Below are 19,821 nucleotides of genomic sequence, written 5' to 3'. Positions count from 1 at the left end.
TTTTTGATGTGGTTATAAATGGGATTGTTTTCTTGGTTTCTCTCTTTCTGTTCATTATTTGTTCTATATATAGAAATACAACATATTTTTGTATATTAATTTTGCTGGTACTTTTATTCAGTTATTTCTAATAATACTTTTACTGAAGTCTTTGGGATCTTCTATGTCTGTTATTATGTCATTTTCTAATAATAGTTAGATATTTAGACAACTTGGAAGGATAGTTTATTGTTCCTTTCCAATTTGGATACCTTTTCTATCCTTCTTTTGCCTAATTGCTCTTGCTAGGATTTCCAATACTATTCAAATAGTAATGGTGAGAGTGGACATCCTTATCTTTCTCCTGATCTTAGAGGAAAAGCTTTCAAATTTTTGCCATTGAGTAAGATATTGACTGTGGATTTGTCATTTTTGACCTTTATTATGTTGAGGTACATTTCTTCTATACCCATTTTGTTGTGGGTTTATATCACAAAAGGATGTTGAATCTTGTCAGATGCTATTTATGCATATTTTGAGGTCATCATATGATTTTTTCCTTTATTGATATGCATCACATCACATTTATATTGTGTATGTTATCACATTTATTGATTTATGTACATTGAACCATCCTTGCATCTCTAGGATAAACCTCATTTGATAATGGCTTATGGTACTTTTAATATATCCTTTAATTTACTTTGCTAGTATTTTGTTGAGTTTTTTTGTATTTTTGTTCATCAGAAATCTTGGTCTGTAGTTTTCTTGTTTTGTGATGTCCTTGTTAAGTTTTGGAATCAGGGTTGTATGAGTCATAGAATGTGTTTGAAAATTTTCCCAACATTTCAACTTTATGGAAAATTTTAAGAGGATGGGTATTAATTCTTCTTTATTAATCTAGTGGAATTCACTGGTAATGCTATTTTGCTCTGGGCTTTTGTTCTTTGCGCAGATTTTGATTACTGTTTCAATTTTGTTACACATGATGGGTCTATTCAGGTTTTCTATTTCTTCCTGATTCAGTCTTGGAATGTGAACATCATTAATTTATTTTATTTATTTATTTATTTATTTATTTTTTAAAGAGGCATGTATTTTTATTTATTTGTTTGTTTGTTTTTTGTACGTGCACTGGGTACAGTCAGAAGCGCAGGAGGGTGAGAGAATTCACCAGAGCCAGAGCAGGGAGCAGAGCAGGTAGAAGGACCGAAGTACACTGCTGAGGGGAGCAGCGGGCGGCAGGAAAGGTCTGCGCGCCATGTGGGACCCTCTGTCGGTGGCCGGGGAGCAGCCGGGGATCGAACCGGCTCCGCAGAGGCCGCGGGCAGCTTCGCAGCCCAGCGCTCAACCAGTGCGCCACCGGGGAGGCCCAACATCATTAATTTAAATGATACTTATTAATTTCTTATTCAAAATATAAGCTGAAGTTTTGAGTTTTTACAAAAATAATTGTGTCTTTCTTTTTTTTTTTAAAGATCTATTTATTTATTTATACAAGCACTGGGTACAGTCAGAGGCGCGGGAGGGTGAGAGAATTCACCAGAGTCAGAGCAGAGAGCAGAGCAGGCAGACTGACAAAGTACACTGCTGAGGGGAGCAGTGGGCAGCAGGAGGGTCTGCGCGCCATGTGGGACCACCCGGCGCTGCAGAGGCTGTGGGCAGCTTCGCAACCCAGTGCTCAGCCGCTGGGCCACCGGGGAGGCCCAGTTGTGTCTTTCTTGGTTGTATAAATTTAACCTTAAAATTTAAAGCTTAGTAAATATTGGTATTTAATTTGCATAACAGTGGTAACAACAATATAAATAGCCAGCACATATTGAGCATTTACTATATGCCAGGAACCTGCTAAGTGTTTAACATTCTAGCTTACGTAATGCTTAAAATAATCTTTTGCGATATGTACTGTTGTTATCCCAATTGTACAGATGAGAAAAGGGGGCCCATATAAGAAACTTGGCTAAATTCACATAGGTAGTTAGGAGTAGTGCTGAGTTTAGAAGCCAGGCAGTCTGATGTCTGTATTCAAAGTCTTAATCATTATGCCATATTGAGTTATACATTGTGAAAAATAAAATGAATAATATAAGTTAAAAGACAGGGGAAGTAAGAAAATCAGTTAAATGAAAGCAATTCTATTATGTATGGAAATTATGTTTCCTGTCTACAAATAAAAATATCCAGATACAGATTTTTTAATATAACATCGGATAAATCTTTATTGACTTTAATAACTTCCGTTCCTTATAAAATTGTATCAATTTTCTTTTTTTTTTTTAAAAAAAGATTTATTTATTTATGCATACAAGAGCTGGGGTATAGGCCAGAGGTGTGGGGAGGGGATGAAAGGATTCACCAGAGACAGACTGCTGAGGGGAGCAGCAGGTGAGTCAGGAGAGGTCTGCTTCGCCATGTGGGTTGCTCCCTGGCCAGCTGGGGATCCAATTCGTGCTGCAGAGGCTGCGGATTGCTTCATAGTGTGGTGCTTAACCCCTTGGGCAACCAGGGAGGCCCCAAAATTGTATCAATTTTCAATAGGTAACATTGGTTTATAACACTGTATGTGATTTAGGGTTATAGGTTCACACCTCTTCAGATGTGCTTTACCACACCACACCTACTGCCAAAATACCAGTAATCCAATACCATCATCCATTGTTCCACTCTTCCCCTTGTTTTCCATTCCCCACCCTCCCATTCTGGTAGCCTCAATTCTGTAGTCAGATTTCTAGAATCAGATTCCACATTTTTACCTTCTGCATTGTATCACATCTTTTTTTTTTTTTTTTAAGATTTATTTATTTATTTATACAAGCACTGGGTACAGTCAGAAGAGCGGGAGGGTGAGAGAATTCACCAGAGCCAGAGCCGGGAGCAAAACAGGCAGACTGACGAAACACACTGCTGAGGGGAGCAGCGGGCAGCAGGAGAGGTCTATGTGCCATATGGGACCCTTGCCCCGCTGCCGGGGATCGAACCAACGCTGAAGAGGCTGCGGGCATCTTCACAGCCCAGCGCTCAACCGCTGCGCCACCGGGGAGGCCCTGGATCACATCTTTAGGGTGCACTTTAAAAAAAAATTAGCTGGTCCTGGACAAGAACGAGAACTATTGTTGAACCTAATATTTTAAATTTATGTATTACAGACCTCTTATGCATTCATTTAAGAGTAACTTTTTCTTCAGTAGTGCAAAATAGTTTAAAATTGGTAAGGATTATAATTTTAACACAAAAATAATTTGCTTTGCTGTACAAATAGAAAGACCAAACAGGTGACTTCATAAATGGGGATTATGTTATTGATTTTATTCACCTTGCCTTTATTTGCCTTTATGATCCACCTATAGCAATTTAAATAGTCTTATTTTCCTGTGTTACACAATTTGTTAGGAAGCAGTAAACTAAAGAGAAAGAACATTGGATCTTTTGCTGAGGAGTGGTTTAAAAAACTCATATTTGCATGAGGGCTATCATCTAAGTATGTTAAATGGGCAGAAGTCAAAGGATCTGGGTTCCATTCATGGTCCAGGCTCCTAGTTGTTGACCTGGACACCCTTAATCTTGCGAAATATGTTTTGTCATCTGAAAGTATGAATAATAATGGACCTTACTTGGTGTGATTACTGAGAACATTACATGAACTATTGTGCACAAGCTGCTTAGCAAAGGGTTTGACTCAGGAAAAGCTAAAAGTGTCAACTGCCATTTTAAAAATCTTTATTCTATCAAGATCTCTTGTGAAAAAAATTCTGTTCTTTTAACACTGATAAAATCATCTAATTTTCCTAAACTACCATGTTTCCTAATGAATAATACCCCTGTTAGAATGAGTATATTCCTAAATCCAATGCGATATTGCAGAGCTTAACTACTAAATAAATATCCGGGGGCCCTCAACTGGCAAAAAGGGCATTCTAATGTGTGAAAAATAGCAGCTCAGAAAACTAATTATGCTGCACCTCCACCCCACCACCAACACCCTTGCTTTTCCCAGCTTCACAAGAATCACTAGCAAATTTTAACATTGGGGCCCATCCTACCCATTTTTTCCTGCTAAATATTTGGAAAAATTGAAGAAAATTAGACATTTTAACATCTAAAAATTCCAGTGATGTTTGTTTACCAGAGTAAATTCCTGTGTGCAGATAATATGTAGTAGCATGCCTTTATGAGAAAATTAAAGACTTAAATTCTGATTCCAGCCACCTTCAGATACATCAGTACATCTATGAAAAAGACTTCTTTGTAGTAGAATTCATGATGATGATGTTGATGCAAATATTGGCTTATCCTGGAAATTGCTTTGTTGATTAAAAAAACTTAAAATTTATATGATTCATTTGCTAACTATTCTAAACTCTGTGATCCTAGAGATCTAGAAAGAGTACAAGGACATGTTGTGGGAAAAAAAGAAAGCAACAATTTATGGTAGTTTCATTTCTGGGAGGATATTTTTTACATTGTTTGTTTATAAGAGGTAATTTATCTGAAGTGCTTATTAAAGCATAAAGTTCTTTATTAATATTAGCAGTGACTTGTTTGAGATCACGTGCAGTAAATTTATGGCAAGACTATAAATTAGTAATTTTTTCAGTTTTCTACATAGTAAAATATTTCATGTTTTAAGGAACATATTTATTCATTTCAGTTCAATCCACTAACAATATATTTATAATACTAATTTGGCACTGGGTTCATCAGTTATTATGATGTTGCCTTTAACCATTATTATGTGCTATTCATTACCAACTAACCTTGGTCTTTTATCTCCTTTTGGGGGCATATTAATTTTTTTTCCAGAGAAAAGCACAACCATTAATATTTGCTCAACAAATACAGTCAAAACAAAGTATAGGGTAACCCCCAAATAAAACCACGTTTGTTCGGTCTCATGACCATTGTGGTATTTTTTGGTGCTGGCATTAAATGGATCCTCTTTCCATTATTTTGAATATATATCTGGTCATACCTACAAACATTCTTATAATATGAATATTGGATATTTGAATGTTATGGAATTGGGAACATTTTTGAGCTTTTAGACTGAAAAAATCATAATGAAATTCATGATTCTTTAAATAAGCAGGTGAGGGGAAAAGGTATAATTACTTGATAGCTTCATTTGCCTTTTTTTGTTACAGAAACTATTATAATTCATATAATTGTATAAAATTTTTACTAAAATAATTTTCTGGCCTGTTGGTTAAATTTCTTTTCAGGTATATTTGTTGAATCAGTCATAGTGAGCAAAAATTGGTTACAGTGATAGAATGTTCGATATAGTATTACCTCAGCATTTTTCTTGGTAATGTGGGTTTAATGTTCATTCTCACAAAGTCCCTTAGATCATGCTTTATTTTTTAGTAATTATACTTTTGGGTTTTTGTGATTCTTATGTGCTTATGGAATATAATAATATGACCTTCTATTTTATAAAAATAGACTGAATTATTTCTGAAAGAAGTGTAACAGTCAGCAAAGTTGCAGCAGGAGAGACTTTCACATGACTGATAGATTATTAAAGTGTTCAGTGAACTTTGGTTTAGAGACAATATCTGTTTTACATTAATCTTTGTTAGGTACATGATGTTGTGACAATTCAAATTCAGTTGACTTTCTGACCTTAGAACAAAGGAATCCTATTTACTAATTTTTTTCGATACTGTGGCATAGTCCTAGAGCTTGTTGAAAAGACAACAAAGGAGTATGTATAGCATTTTATTTTGTTTTTTTAGAGAAAGCCTGACTTTACAGAATTGAAAACGCATATGGAGGAACTTTGGCTATTATGGAAATCAAAATAGTAGTTGTTCTGGGCCTCCCCATTGGCGCAGCGGTTGAGCGCTGGGTTGCGAAGCTGCCTGTAGCCTCTGCGGCGCCGGTTCGATCCCCGGCTGCTTCCCGGCCACCAGAGGAGGGTCCCACATGGCGCGCAGACCTCTCCTGCCGCCCACTGCTCCCCTCAGCAGTGTCCTTCGGTCCTTCTGCCTGCTCTGCTCCCCGCTCTGGCTCGGGTGAATTCTCTCACCCTCCCGCGCTTCTGACTGTGCCCCGTGCTTGTATTAAAAAATAAATAAATAAATAAATCTTTTAAAAAAAAAAGCAACTCTTCGTGACCTTGGATCAAGCAAAGTTTAAAAAAAAAAAAACAAAAAACAAAATAGTAGTTGTTCTATTGGCAGAATTTTCAGCCACGAATGTAATAGTTGTTTTAATACTTGTGTTGAAATTTCCTAATTCCACACTTTTAAATATATCATTTTTTTCACAAATTGCATTGAGAGTAGATGAGAAAAATATATGTAATTTCTAAAGAAAGATTTATTGTGAGATAAAAGTAATTCTCAATAATCAAGTGAAATGATGTAAATTAAACACAGGGCTAAATATTGGTAACTCTTCATTTATTTATTATTATTATTTTTTAAAGATTTATTTATTTATGCAAGAGCTGGGGTACAGGCCAGAGATGCGGGGATGAGAGGATTCACCAGAGACAGAGTGGGAAACAGAACTGACAGATCCACTGAAATACACTGCTGAGGGGAGCAGTGGGCGAGACAGGTGAGGTCTACTGCGCCATGTGGGCTGCTCCCTGGTTGGCCAGGAATCAAACTTGTGCTGCAGAGGCTGCGGATTGCTTCATAGTGTGGTGCTTAACCCCTTGCGCCACCAGTTAGGCCCTTCAGTCATTTTTAATAAGAAATTATTTTAGGGTCTTTGAGTGTGTAGTGTGTCTTTTTAAAATTAAAACTGTTCCGGGGGCCTCCTTGGTGGCGCAAGGGGTTAAGATGCAACCTATGAGGCAGTCGGCAGCCTCTGCAGCACAAGTTTGATCCCCTGCGGGCCACAGAGCAACCCACAGCAGACCTCTCCTGACTCGCCCATTGCTCCCCTCAGCAGTGTACTTCGGTCAGTCTGCCTTTTCTGTTCCCCGCTCTGTCTCTGGTGACTTCTCTCACTCCCCACACCTTTGGCCTGTACCCCAGCTCTTGTATGCATACATAAATAAATCTTTAAAAGAAAAAAAAATTAAAACTGGGGAGGCCCAAAACTGTCCTAATTTATGTAATTACTTACTCTTAGGACTTCAGTATTTACTTCCCAATTGTGATTCAGTTTGTTTTTGAATGAGTTGGGAGGGATTATGATTAATCTCATTAAACTGAGGATTCAAAAAGAATTATTTCTAAAAATAGTTTTTTTAAAAATATGACATACTCCTTTCCTGGTGGCACAGGGTTAAAGACAGCGCTATCAAGCTTTCTCCAGCCACAGCAGCACAAGTTCGAGCCCCCTCGGCAGTGTATTTCAGTAGATCTGCCTATTCTGCTCCCCACTCTGTCTGGTGAATCCTCTCATCCCTCATACCTCTGACTTATACCCCAGTTCTTGTATGCATAAATAAATAAATCTTTAAAAATAAATAAATTTTATTTTTAATTGAGATAATATTAGGATATCCTCATCAACTATTGCCACCATTGTGCTACTTTCCCTCTGTGTTCTTACCCTAAATGCTGGAGGGAGGGCAGAAATGTATGTAGGAAGGAATTTTAAGTAGAAGGAACTAGATATAAAGCTTTATTTTTTTTAAGATTTTTTTATTTTTATACAAGAACTGGGGTACATACAGGTCAGAGGCACAGGAGGGTGAGAGGATTCACCAGAGACAGAACAGACAGATGGACCAACCGCGGGACTGAAGGCATTGCTGAGGGGAGCAGCGGGTGAGACAGGAGAGGTCTGCCGCACCATGTGGGAATCTCCCTGGCTGGCTGGGAATCGAACCCGTACTGCAGAGGCTGCAGACAGCTTCACAACACTGCACTCAACCCCCTGCGCCACTGGGAAGGCCTCAATATAAAGCTTTAATTGTAAAAGAAAGTAATGTGTTTGAAAAATGATGAGCATGCATGTGAAAGGGAACCATAAGAGGGATGGGAGTTAGAGTAGAAATTTAGCTTCAACCAGATTATCAAGGGTCTGTCTTTTTAAGGAATTTGGGCTTTATCTTATAAACTAAGTAGCACAAAATTTATTATTTATGGCGAAGCAGATGGGTAAGGCAAATGAGTGATCTGGACTGGGTAAGGACTGTAGTAAAACGGAAATCACAAATCTCACATACCCTCTCTTACCCAAGTATCCTTACCTCTGCTCCAACTGAGTTTTACTGTGTAGAAATTTGGGCCCTGTGTTGCTGAATTTTCTAATTTTTAAGCGAAATTGGATATATTTTATGTGAGTCCTCCTATTTTCAAACATAGTTAAAAAAAGTGTGTGTGTTTGTGTAAACATCCATCTTTATTCTTTATTCAACCCATGGTTATCAGTGTATTGCCTCTGCTATAGTTAGCTGGGAAGCTATAATACAGGCTTTTAATAACAAGGGTAATGACATGGCAGATTTGATTTTGAGATAGATCATTCTCAGTGTGGAAATTGGATTGGTGAAAGTAAAGAATGAATGTAGGATGGCTGTTGTAATAGAAAAAGTGAGAGAAAAGGTATAGTTAATTTAAGACAGTGGCATTAGGGTTGGAAGTGGGTGTGGGAGATGCATTGAAGAGATAATTTCAGTGTCGTGCCTCTCAAAATTTTCACTTTCATGTACCATTGTGGATTTACTCTTTGGAAAGATTCATGTCTTGCAAGCAATCTATAATTGTTTTATTTATTTATATATATATGTATATTTTACATCATTGTTTATTTTTAAACAATGTTTACTTCCCCCCCCCCGCACTTCATCAGTGGACCTGTGCACCATCACCATAGTCATGTGAAAAAATGTTCAGCAATCTATAATGATTAATAATCATGTTACCATAGAAAGTTAATTATTAATTGTCAAGTTCCTATAAGCACAAGGTGCATATAGCTACATACCACATTGAGGTAATGCAAATCTAGTTCATGTGATAAAACAAACAAACAATGAAGAACCCTGAAGTTATAAGTTTGCTTTTTCAGTTAGTAATCTATAGTTGGGAAAAGTGAATGTGTACAAGTCTTAATTACTAGCCAAAAATGGGGAAAATTAATCACCCAAAAGTTTGACAGTCCATAATATACTTTTGAATGAGGAGAATACACATTTTTCTAGTCAATTCATTATAGCCTTAACATTTTATTCTCAGTAACTCTTTACACTGATAAAAAGTACTGAGACTTCCCAAAGAGCATTTGTTTATATGGGTCATATCTATTAATATTTGCCACGTAAAGGGCCTCCCTGGTGGCGCAGCGGTTGAGCGCTGGGTTGCGAAGCTGCCTGCAGCCTCTGCAATGCCAGTTCGATCCCCTGCTGCCCGGTGAGGATCCCACATGGCGCGCAGACCTCTCCTGCTGCCCGCTGCTCCCCTCAGCAGTGTGTTTCGTTCAGTCTGCCTGCTCTGCTCTGCTCTCCGCTGCTCTGACTCTGGTGAATTCTCTCACCCTCCTGCGCTTCTGACTATACCCAGTGCTTGTATAAATAAATAAATAAATAAATCTTAGAATTAAAAAAAATATATATTTGCCACGTAAGAAATTAAATTTTTGATGAAGGACCTGTTTTGGAAAGTAGATCTCTCTGAGAAAGTGGCATTTAAGTGGAGATCTGAATAATGCAAAATCTGTCATTGTTTTCCAGTCATCTTGATAAATGAATCATTATTTTACTTTTATTACCTCTCCAAATCAGAAGATGTGAAGCCCAGACTAGGCACAGATACTTAAAAAAATTTTTGACTAATATACTTTAACAACAACTAATATTTACTTATCATATACTCTGCTAAAAGTATTCTGTGGTTTGATTTTATAGGCTTATCTCCTATTTAATCCTTATAACAGATAGTAAATAAATAGTAATGTTCCCATTTTAGAAATGGGAATAAAATGAAGTGAAAGTTTGAAGAGTTAACTAACTTAACTAATAAATTAAAAGATTAGAATATGGATCCAGACCTGAAATTTTTTATGGCAACTATATAGGAGCAGAAAACAATACAATTAGTTCTGAATTATATAATAACTGATATATATAATTGTTATGTATACTAATTTATGGTAAGTTATTAGTGTAACTTGTACTTATAGTAGTATTAACTGTTTATGTTACTCCCAAAAAATGCTTTTGTGTCCAACCTATTTTTATGTGAATTTCTATGAGAGACAATGTAAGTCTGTCCATAGATAGGATTCAGTAAATTATATTTGCAATAGCATGTCATTTAAATTTCTTGCATACTATAGCAGATGACTGTTAGCATAACACAATTGAATTTTTCACCTTTCTTCCGTTTCATCTTTAGATGAATTTTATTTAATTTGACTACTTTTTCATTCAGCATTATTTTGAATATGTTACCGAACTAGAATAAAAGGAAGGAACATTAATCTTCCCAGGAGTCCTAATTTTTTGTGGTCTTCAAGATTACAATGATTTTTACCATTGTGGAAATTCAAATTTTTATAGATTTTTACAATGTGAGAATTGCAGTTAAGCTACTTAAGGTAGTAACTGCCATATTATCATAGCACTAAAATCAGAAAAGAACAGAACTAACATTACTAAAAATCCTTTATCTGCCATATACATGCCCAAAATCCATTGTTTAAATTTCTATTTTATAGATGGGGGAAAAATGTCCCCTAAGTTAAATAGCTCACTCAAATTACCACAACGAGTTAGAGATAGAGCTAGGAGTCAAATCCAAGTCTATTTGATTTCAAAGAGAATTTCTGTAACATCACTTGAAAACTGTAGTCAATTCATTTAATAGATACTTAATACTTGGGAGGTAATATTTGTCAAACATGTGTTTAACAAAAGATTGGTATCTAAGATACAGCAAGAACCCCTACTCCTCAATAACAAGACTGGTAATCCAATATAATATGAACAAAGGTTGTCAGCAGACACATCACAAAAAATTATATACAAATGATTATATACAAATGATTATATACATAAAAAAGTACTCAGCATCATTAATCATCAGGGGAATGTAAATTAAAACCACAGTGAGATATTACTACATTCCCAGCAGAATGGGTAGAAATTTTAAATGTTGACAAGGATGTGGAGCAATAAGAAGTCTCAGTTATCTTTGGGAATGGTCTATACATTCATCTACTCTGTAATCTAGAAATTCCATTCACCATTTATTAGAGATAACAAAAACATTAGCACATTTTGACAATGTCAGCAAAAAACCTGTACAAGCATGTTTACAGCAGCTTTAGTGGTAATAGTCCCATATTGGAAACAGCCTAGTTTTATATAATAGGAGGATGGCTAAACACTGTTACATTCACACTTTAGACCACTGCTCAGCAATAAAAAGAAACAAACCACTGATGCATATAACAACATGAATATACCTCAAAAACATGCTGAATGAAAAAGCCTCACTGAAAGAGTATATATTGTTTGATTTCATTATAGAAAGTTCTAGAATAAGCAAAATTGATGAGTGGTTTTTGAAAATCAGAATTGTGGTTGTCTCTCGAGGGGACCAACTGGTAAGGTGCATGAGAAAACTTTATAGGGTAATGGTAAGATTTTATATTTTGATTTTTTTTAATTTCATTTTTGGGTTGTTCATTGCAAATGCATGTAAGTACAATTGATTTTTGTAGTATATTGCTCTTGTAACCCTGCTGAATTTATCTGAATCTATTATCTCTAATAGTTTTTGTATAGATTCCTTAGGATTTTCTATATATAAAATAATGCTGTCTATGAATATAGTAGTTTTACTTCTTCCTTTTATTTTTTTCTTTGCCTAATTACACTTACTCAGTTATCTTTGCAGTTTGTTCATACTTTACCCAACCTTAATGTAATTAACTTTCTTTCACAGTCATATCTCCTTATATCATTAAACTCAACAGGGTCTAAGGTTATATTACTTTATTCATCTTTTCTGCCAAAGTTTTCCTACCAAGTCCTCTATCTTGGTAGTGACATCACATCCTACTAATTTTTCAGTCAGGAAGCTTAGAATTATCCTTGACTCCTCCATTTTCCGTATGCATCATACCTAACCTACCGGTAACTCCTGATGGCTTTATTCCCTAAATGTCTCTTGAATTAGTCAAAAACTTATCTACTGTGCTATCACTACTCTTGGTCAAACAACCATCATCTCTAGCCTAGAATTACTTTACTTGCCTACCTGGTTCCCCCAGAAGCTGCTCTTGCTTTTCCCTTATCTATTCTTTACCTTTCTGTCAGAGTGATCTTTCTGAAAAGAGAACTGTAATCATGTCACTGCCCTACTTAAAACCTTCTAATGGTCCTGTTCCAGTTCAGCATGGCTTGAGTGCCCGTCCGTTTGCTTTCCATTGCTCTTGTATAAAGATGAAGATGTGGTCTCCAAGCCCTTGCAAGATATGGCCTCTTCCCACCTTCCCAGTGTTATATGGGTTTTCTTTCACTTTGTTGACCTAAACACCTATTGAATTTTTAAGTACCAAGTGGGCCAGGGGTCATACTTTACAGTCTGTGTACATTATGTATGCTCATATACATGGTGGGTAACAATAAATATTAGTTAAGTAAATAACAAATCTGTGCCAAGATACAGATAGATAAATTCATTATAGTAATTGAGATAATGGATTCATGTCTGCATGTCAAAACTTACGTAAAACTTAGTATATGTCAAATGTAACAAATTCTGTACTTAAATAGATACTATATTTTATGTCAATTTTTTTCTCAATAAAGCTGCTAAACAAATAACTATGTTCCTTTCTAGGGTCTTGGCTTTATTTTAGCTAGAATCTTTATTTGCTCTTTTTTTTTAAGATTTATTTATTTATGCATACAAGAGCAGGGGTATAGGCCAGAGATGCGGGGGCTGAGTGGATTCACCAGAGACAGAGTGGGGAACAGAACAGGCAGATTGACTGAAATACACTGTTGAGGAGAGCAGCGGGAGAGTCAGGAGAGGTCTGCTGCACCATGTGGATTGCTCCCTGGCCAGCCGGGGATCAAACTTGTGCTGGCGAGGTTGTGGATTGCTTCATAGTGCGGTGCTCAACTCCTTGCACCACCAGGGAGGCCCATTTATTTGCTCTTCTTTACTCACCTAATTCCTACTTATACTTCATTCTCAACATGAAAATGAAGCCCATCTCTTATTTCTCTAAATTAAAACCAATCTAAGTCCTTATAATGCTATATTTAGCAGAAAGATCAATATTATCCTTTCCCATGTAATGTCTGAAATATGGGCATTTTCCTTTCCTTTACAGTTTTTGAAAACTTTAAAGGGTTTGTTCCTTTAAAACAGAAGGTGTATCTAATTTCCACTTTTAAGCAGAGAGGAATCCTGGTGACTCTCAGGCTATTACTGTTCTTTGTGGCCAGGAAGTATAGATGTCAGATACTCACCTCCATCATCTGCTAATGCTGGTTCCTATATAGCAATATTATTTGCTCACCCAACTTTTGGCAACGGCCATAAGCTTCTTTCAAATGAGGATGATTCCATGGACAAATTTTCTCTTAGTGCTCTAGTTGGCCCAAGGTGTCTTCTGTTTTTGGTTACCAATTTTCATTCTCTTCCATTCCCTACTGTCACAGAAGAATTGTGGCTAGCTGAGTTTGGGTATCCTCTCATTGCAGACCCCACAGTCAATGTCTCTTTGTAAGAACTCCCCCAAATTTAAGCAAAGTTTTCAAATGCTGATGTGCATAACATATGTTGGGCTGTTACTGATGTTTTTCTTTTCTTTTTCTGTATCTTGGGCTATTGAGATTACATATTACTGGGTCTCCAACTCCAGAGATTCTTATAGACTAGATCTGATATGAAACCTAGAAACCTACAAATTTTAATAAATGCCTGAGGATTTTGAGACAGATGGTCTGAAGACCACCTTTGGGAAATAACAGAGTAAGCTCTCTCACACTCTTGTACTTTATGCCATATAATAAAGAACTGCTTGTCCTTGACCTACCCCACTTCTCCCCTCCACTCCTCTGGTCTTCCTCATGCTTTGCACATATATGCATTTGTTTATCCTTTTGGACACTACCCTCCCATCTGTGTGCATGTGTATGTATGTGTGTTTGGGGGAAAGGGAGTAGCAGTGTCACCCCTCTGGCATACCTTTCTATAAACTTTAAAACTGTGTTCAGTTATTCTCTGCAACTCTCCCAGATAGGAAAAAAAAAAAAAAGATTCTTGTACTACTTCTTAGATATTGTAAGTACCAGTATGAATTTACATTAGATTAAAAATTCTTTGAGGGAAAGAACAGTGTACAGTGGGGAACAAACGACAGTGGGTTCTTATCTGTTTTGGGAAATAAGACAGAGCCTGGATTAAATGATATTTAACTTGGGATCTGAAGTTTGAATAAGAGCTAGCCAGATTAATAGGTATCAGGAAGGTATCTCAAGTGCATAGAAGAGTGTATATGAAGTCCTGGAGGCTAGAGAGTAACAGATTTGAGACTGAAAGAAATTTAGCAAAGTTAGAGTTTGGCTAGGGTTAGATTAAAGAATGCCTTGGAAGAGTCTTAAGCCAATTAGAAACCTAGCTATGTAATTTGGGTAAAAGTGGAGGCAAGGAGAGAGTGGGTTTTGAAAAACTATAGCTGTTAGAAAATAATGTTGATCTGAGATAGTGGTACCTATGAAAAAAGTGTTTGGATTCTAAACATGTATAGAAAGTTGTCAACATGACTTAGTGATTGTTTAGATCTTGAGAAGGCAGCAATTGGAGACAAGGATGCTGCCAGGTTTCAGGCCGTGTGATAGTGCTATGACCCAGGTAAGAGGACTGGAGAAGAGGAAGGCATGTTTTTGTATTGTTGAGGGCTGTGTTGGGTAGGAAAATTGTTGAGTTCAGTATTCAGCATGTTGAATGAAATGTCTATGAAACACCCAGGTATAGATAGTAAGTTGAGTTTTAAAGAAAGAAGAGGTGTGATTTTGTTGAGAATGGGGGAGCAAGCTGATGAAGAAAACATAGTAATAATGCCTGACAATAAAATTGGTGAACTTGAATTTTCAATAGTACCAGTCAGCCTAATTGTGTGGTCTTTATTTAAGTGTCTGTCAGTTGAGTTGCAGGTATAGAGAAATTGGATAGTTTTAGGATTAAGGTTTTGCCAGGTAGTTGTCAAATAAAGATAGTTAAGTAACAAGTTTTAGGATATTGACAAGAGAGTAATTAAAATAATGGACCAAGGAACCTTAGCTGGGTGATAATGATAATTTCACTTAATTATTATTTATTAAGCAATTACTATGTACCAGACATCCAGGAGAGGAGTAAAGAATACATAGAGGGAATTGATGGACAAGTTAATGGATTGGAAATTCAGTTGATGTGGAAGAACAATTATAATGGAAGATTGAGTGAACACCTAAGAATGAAAGGAGTTAGAAGAGAGTGGAATTTATGATTTAGTGATTTCAGAAATAGAGCAATTTAGGACAATGATAAGATCTAAAGTATGACTAAGGGAGTGTGTAGCTGAAATGATTCATAGAATAAGACCACTGGTAATATGAAAATTAAAGAATTTAGAGGCAGGTTTTCAATTTGCTTAACACATGGGTGGTGGAGACACTCAACATGATGACACTGACTTCTAGTAGAATGTAGAATGGAAAGTTGTGGGTCAGTATCAAATTTTTCAGTGGATAAAGTGAAGAGACCAATCAATGGATAAGATCAACAGTTTTCTGTGTGAGCTTGAGTAAATTGGTATAAAATGAGAATAATAGCAGTATATATTTTTTATCTATAGGGATAGAAATGTCACAGCATATATAAATAAATTTTAACTTTGTTTTGAAATAATTAAAATATATAGCAAAGTTATAAGAATAATAAAGAAATGAAAACACAAGTTGAGAGGATGTAGAGCAACTAGACCTTTCTCTCATATATTGCTGTTGGTACAACCACTTTGAAAAATCATCTGTTTCTTATAAAACTACATATACACCTCCTTTTGACCCAGCTCTTCTATTCCTTCTATTTGCCAAGAGAAATGAAAACATGTCTACAAAAAACCTTGTATATGAACTTTAATAACTTTATTCTTAAAAGCACAGAGCTGGATGAAATAGCAATAGGAGAATAACTAAAATTATGATATTTATATAATGCATTGACTGCCTCATACCAAAAGGACCAAACTCCTGATGTATACAATAATATGGACAAATCTCAAAGACAGTATGCTAAGTGAAAGAAATTTTACTCAGAAGAAGATATGCAATATGGTTCCATTCACATGAAATTCTAAAACAGACAAAGCTAACCTATGGCAAAAAGGGAAAAATTAGACTAATGATTATCACTGTAGCAGTGGAAAGTAGCATGAGGGAACATTCTGAGATGTGATTATATTACCCCTCTGAAATACTGTTGGGTGGTTTATTCTTTTTTATTTTTTCCAAACAGTTTTTTTTATTAATTAATTTATTTATACAAGTACGGGTACAGTCAGAAGTATATTTATATTTATACAAGTACGGGTACAGGGAGGGTGAGAGAATTCACCAGAGTCAGAGCAGGGAACAGAACAGGCAGACCGACGAAATATACTGCTGAGGGGAGCAGCGGGCGGCAGAAGAAGTCTGTACGCCATGTGGGCCCCTCGCCTGCGGCTGGGAATCGAACCGGCGCTGCAGAGGCTGCAGGCAGCTTAGCAGCCCAGCACTCAACTGCTGTGCCACCAGGGGAGGCCCGGTTTATTCTGATTAGCTTTTAAATTTATAGTTCCTCCCCCATGTTTGTTGATTTTTTTTTTTTTTTTTTTAGTATATGCACCATCATTAACCTGTTGTGTAGGGCCTCCCTGGTGGCACAGTGGGTTGAGTGCAGTGCTGTGAAGCTGTCCGCAGCCTCTGCAGCACAGGTTCAATTCCTGGCTGGCAAGAGAAATACCCACATTGGGTGGCAGACCTCTCCTGCCGCACCTGCTGTTCCCCTCAGCAAATGTTTTTGGTCTGGTCCGTCTGCCTGTTCTGCTCCCCGCTCTGCCTCTGGTGAATTCTCTCACGCTCCTGTGCCTCTGGTCTGTACCCCAGTTCTTGTATAAATAACATGAATCTTTTTTTAAAAAACAACATGTTGTGTAGTCAAAACTATACAAAATGATATACTTTGAGAGGTGTTACTCTGTTCCTTTCACCCCATCCCACTACTATTGTAAATAAGCAATTTCACTGGTTTGTGGTTTATTCTTCCTGTTTCTTTTGCAAAAATAAGCAGACATTTATGTTTTTATTTCCCAATTCTTTCCTACAAGAAAATGGCATACTTTATATAGTCTTATGCAGTTTGCTTTTTCATGTAACATGTCTTAGAAAATCACTCCATGTAAGTTAATAGATATTTTTAAATATAGCTTCATAGTATCTAATGTGTGTGTACACATATATGTGTATGTATGTATACATAATATAGTACTACAGTTTATTTAATCTCCTATGTTTGAGTATTTAGGTAGTTTATACTATTTTGCTATAATGAATAACCTATGCATGATTATGTAGGTATTGCAGAATAAATTCTTGTAAGTAGGATTACTGAGTAAAATAATAAAACTGCCTGTGCAGCTTTGTTAAACAGTGCCAGATTCCCCTCCAAAAGGGTTACACAAGTTTACATTCCAAGGAACAATTTATGAGTGCTTATTTCAACATTGACTGACCAAGAGAATGAGTTGTCATACTTCTTAATTTTTGTCAAGTCTGATGAAGTGAGGAAATGATAGAATATTTTTACTTTACATTTTTAAAATTTTGAGTGAAGTTAACATCTTTTTGTATGTTTAAAGGCCATTTGAAAATTGAATGCATGTGGTGGTGCAGCGGGTTGAGCACAGCGCTGTGAAGCTGTCTGCACCCTCTGCAGTGCAGGTTCTATTCCCGGCTGGCCAGGGAGAAACCCACATGGCACTGTAGACCTCTCCTGCCTCGCCCACTGCTCCCCCCGGCAATGTATTTCAGTCCGTCTGCCTGTTCTGTTCCCAACTCTGTCTCTGGTGAATCCTCTCACCCTCCCTGGCCTGTACCCCAGTTCTTGTATAAAAATAAATAAATCTTGAAAAAAAAAAGAAAGAAAATTGAATGCAGTTTTAGATCTTTCTTTGTAGTTTATCCCTTCGTGCCTTTCCCCCATTTTTCCTTGTTATTTAAATGAAGTTGTGAGGGTTTTTTGCTTCAAATTTCAGGGTGTTTTTTTTTTTTTAATATCTAATGGGACCTGCAGATTTTGTTGTCTTCCCCCTTGATTTTTCAAAAGTCCTCTATCAAGTTGTCACTTGTCTTTTGACTTTAGAGTGTTTTGGGTATGCAGAATTTTTTCATTTTTATGTAGTCAAATTTAACTTTTATTTTCTCCTTTTCAAAGAGCCAGGAGTTTAATTTATTAATTTCACTAATTTCTATTCTCTATTTCATTAATTAATGCTTTCACCTTTATTGTTTCCTTGCTAAGTTTACTTTTACTTTTTGTTCTTTATTCTAGCTTGGAATAAGTCAATTTTCATTATCTTATTTTGATTGGCATAGGTACTTAGTGCTATTCTTTTCTTTTTTCTTTGCTCACTGCTTCAAATGGATTCCATAAATGGATTCTGATGTGTTGTGTTTTTGTTATTATATTTCAGAAATTCTATCATTTCTATTTCACTCAGTTATTTAACCAGCCTTTTTATTTTTTTATTATTTTTTTAAACTTATTTTTTATTTTTATTTATTTATTTATTTATTTGTTCATTCATTTATTTATTTAATTTATTTATACAAGCACTGGGGTACAGTCAGAAGCGTGGGAGGGTGAGAGAATTCACCAGAGCGGGGAGCAGAACAGGCAGAAGGACCGAAGTACACTGCTGTGGGGAGAAGCGGGCGGCAGGAGAGGTCTGCGTGCCATGTGGGACCCTCCTCCGGTGTCCGGGGAGCAGCCGGGGATCGAACTGGCGCTGCAGAGGCTGCGGGCAGCTTCATAACCCGCGCTCAACCGCTGCGCCACCAGCGAGTCCCCAGCCTTTTTATTTTTTAAGTCAAGAATCTTTTAGTTCTTTAGTTTTGTGGCTTTATAATCTGAGCATGTTGTTTTGATATTACTACATTATAGAATTTACTTATATTTTCAGTTTTCTCCTATTCTTAGAGGATAGTGCCTTGTTTATATCTATATCTCCATAAGATAGGAGAATAACTAAAATTATGACAGCTTCCCAAAAGGATTTTCTGTACCCATTAAATTATTACTCCCCATTTCCTAAAAAGCTCTGGTTTGCTTTCTTTCTGTGGACTTGCTTATTCTGGATATTTCGTATAAATTGAATCATATGGTTTGTTACCTTTTGTGTCTGGTTGGCTTTTTTCCTTAATGTTATCAAGGTTCATCCAACTTGAAGAATGTGTCAGTACTTCACTTCTTTTTATGACTGAATAATATTCCATTGTATAGATATACCACGATTTGTTTATTAATCTATCATTTGATGATGGATACAAAGTGGGTAGACATTTGGGTAGACATTTGTTTTTACTTCTCTTAAAAGAATATTAAAGAATGCTGGATCATATGGTTATATTGTGTTCCACTCTTTAAGGAACTACCATATTGTTTTCGATAGTGGCTACACCATTTTATATTCCACCAGACATGTACAAGGGTTCCTATTTTTTCACATCCTCACCAATACTTGCTGTTTCCTTTTTTTTTTTTTAAATTTTAGCCATTGTAGTGGGATTCTCACTGTAGTTTTGATTTACGTTTTCCTAATGATCATTGATGTTTAATATCTTCTCATGAGCTTGTTGGCCATTTGTATATCTTTACAGCATCTTTTCTGTGG

At 36.4% G+C, this 19,821-nt stretch overlaps 1 protein-coding gene across 1 annotated transcript in view; it reads left to right on the top strand.

The window, feature by feature from the left end:
* Positions 1-19,821, top strand: part of ZSWIM5 (zinc finger SWIM-type containing 5) — a 130,719-nt gene that overhangs the window by 29,026 nt on the left and 81,872 nt on the right. The window lies entirely within an intron of this gene.

This window comes from Talpa occidentalis, unplaced genomic scaffold, assembly GCF_014898055.3.
Source record: "Talpa occidentalis isolate TD23 unplaced genomic scaffold, MPIMG_talOcc4v2.1 talOcc4.9, whole genome shotgun sequence".
Lineage (NCBI taxonomy): Eukaryota > Metazoa > Chordata > Mammalia > Eulipotyphla > Talpidae > Talpa > Talpa occidentalis.
This window is presented reverse-complemented; position numbering and strand designations above follow the sequence as displayed.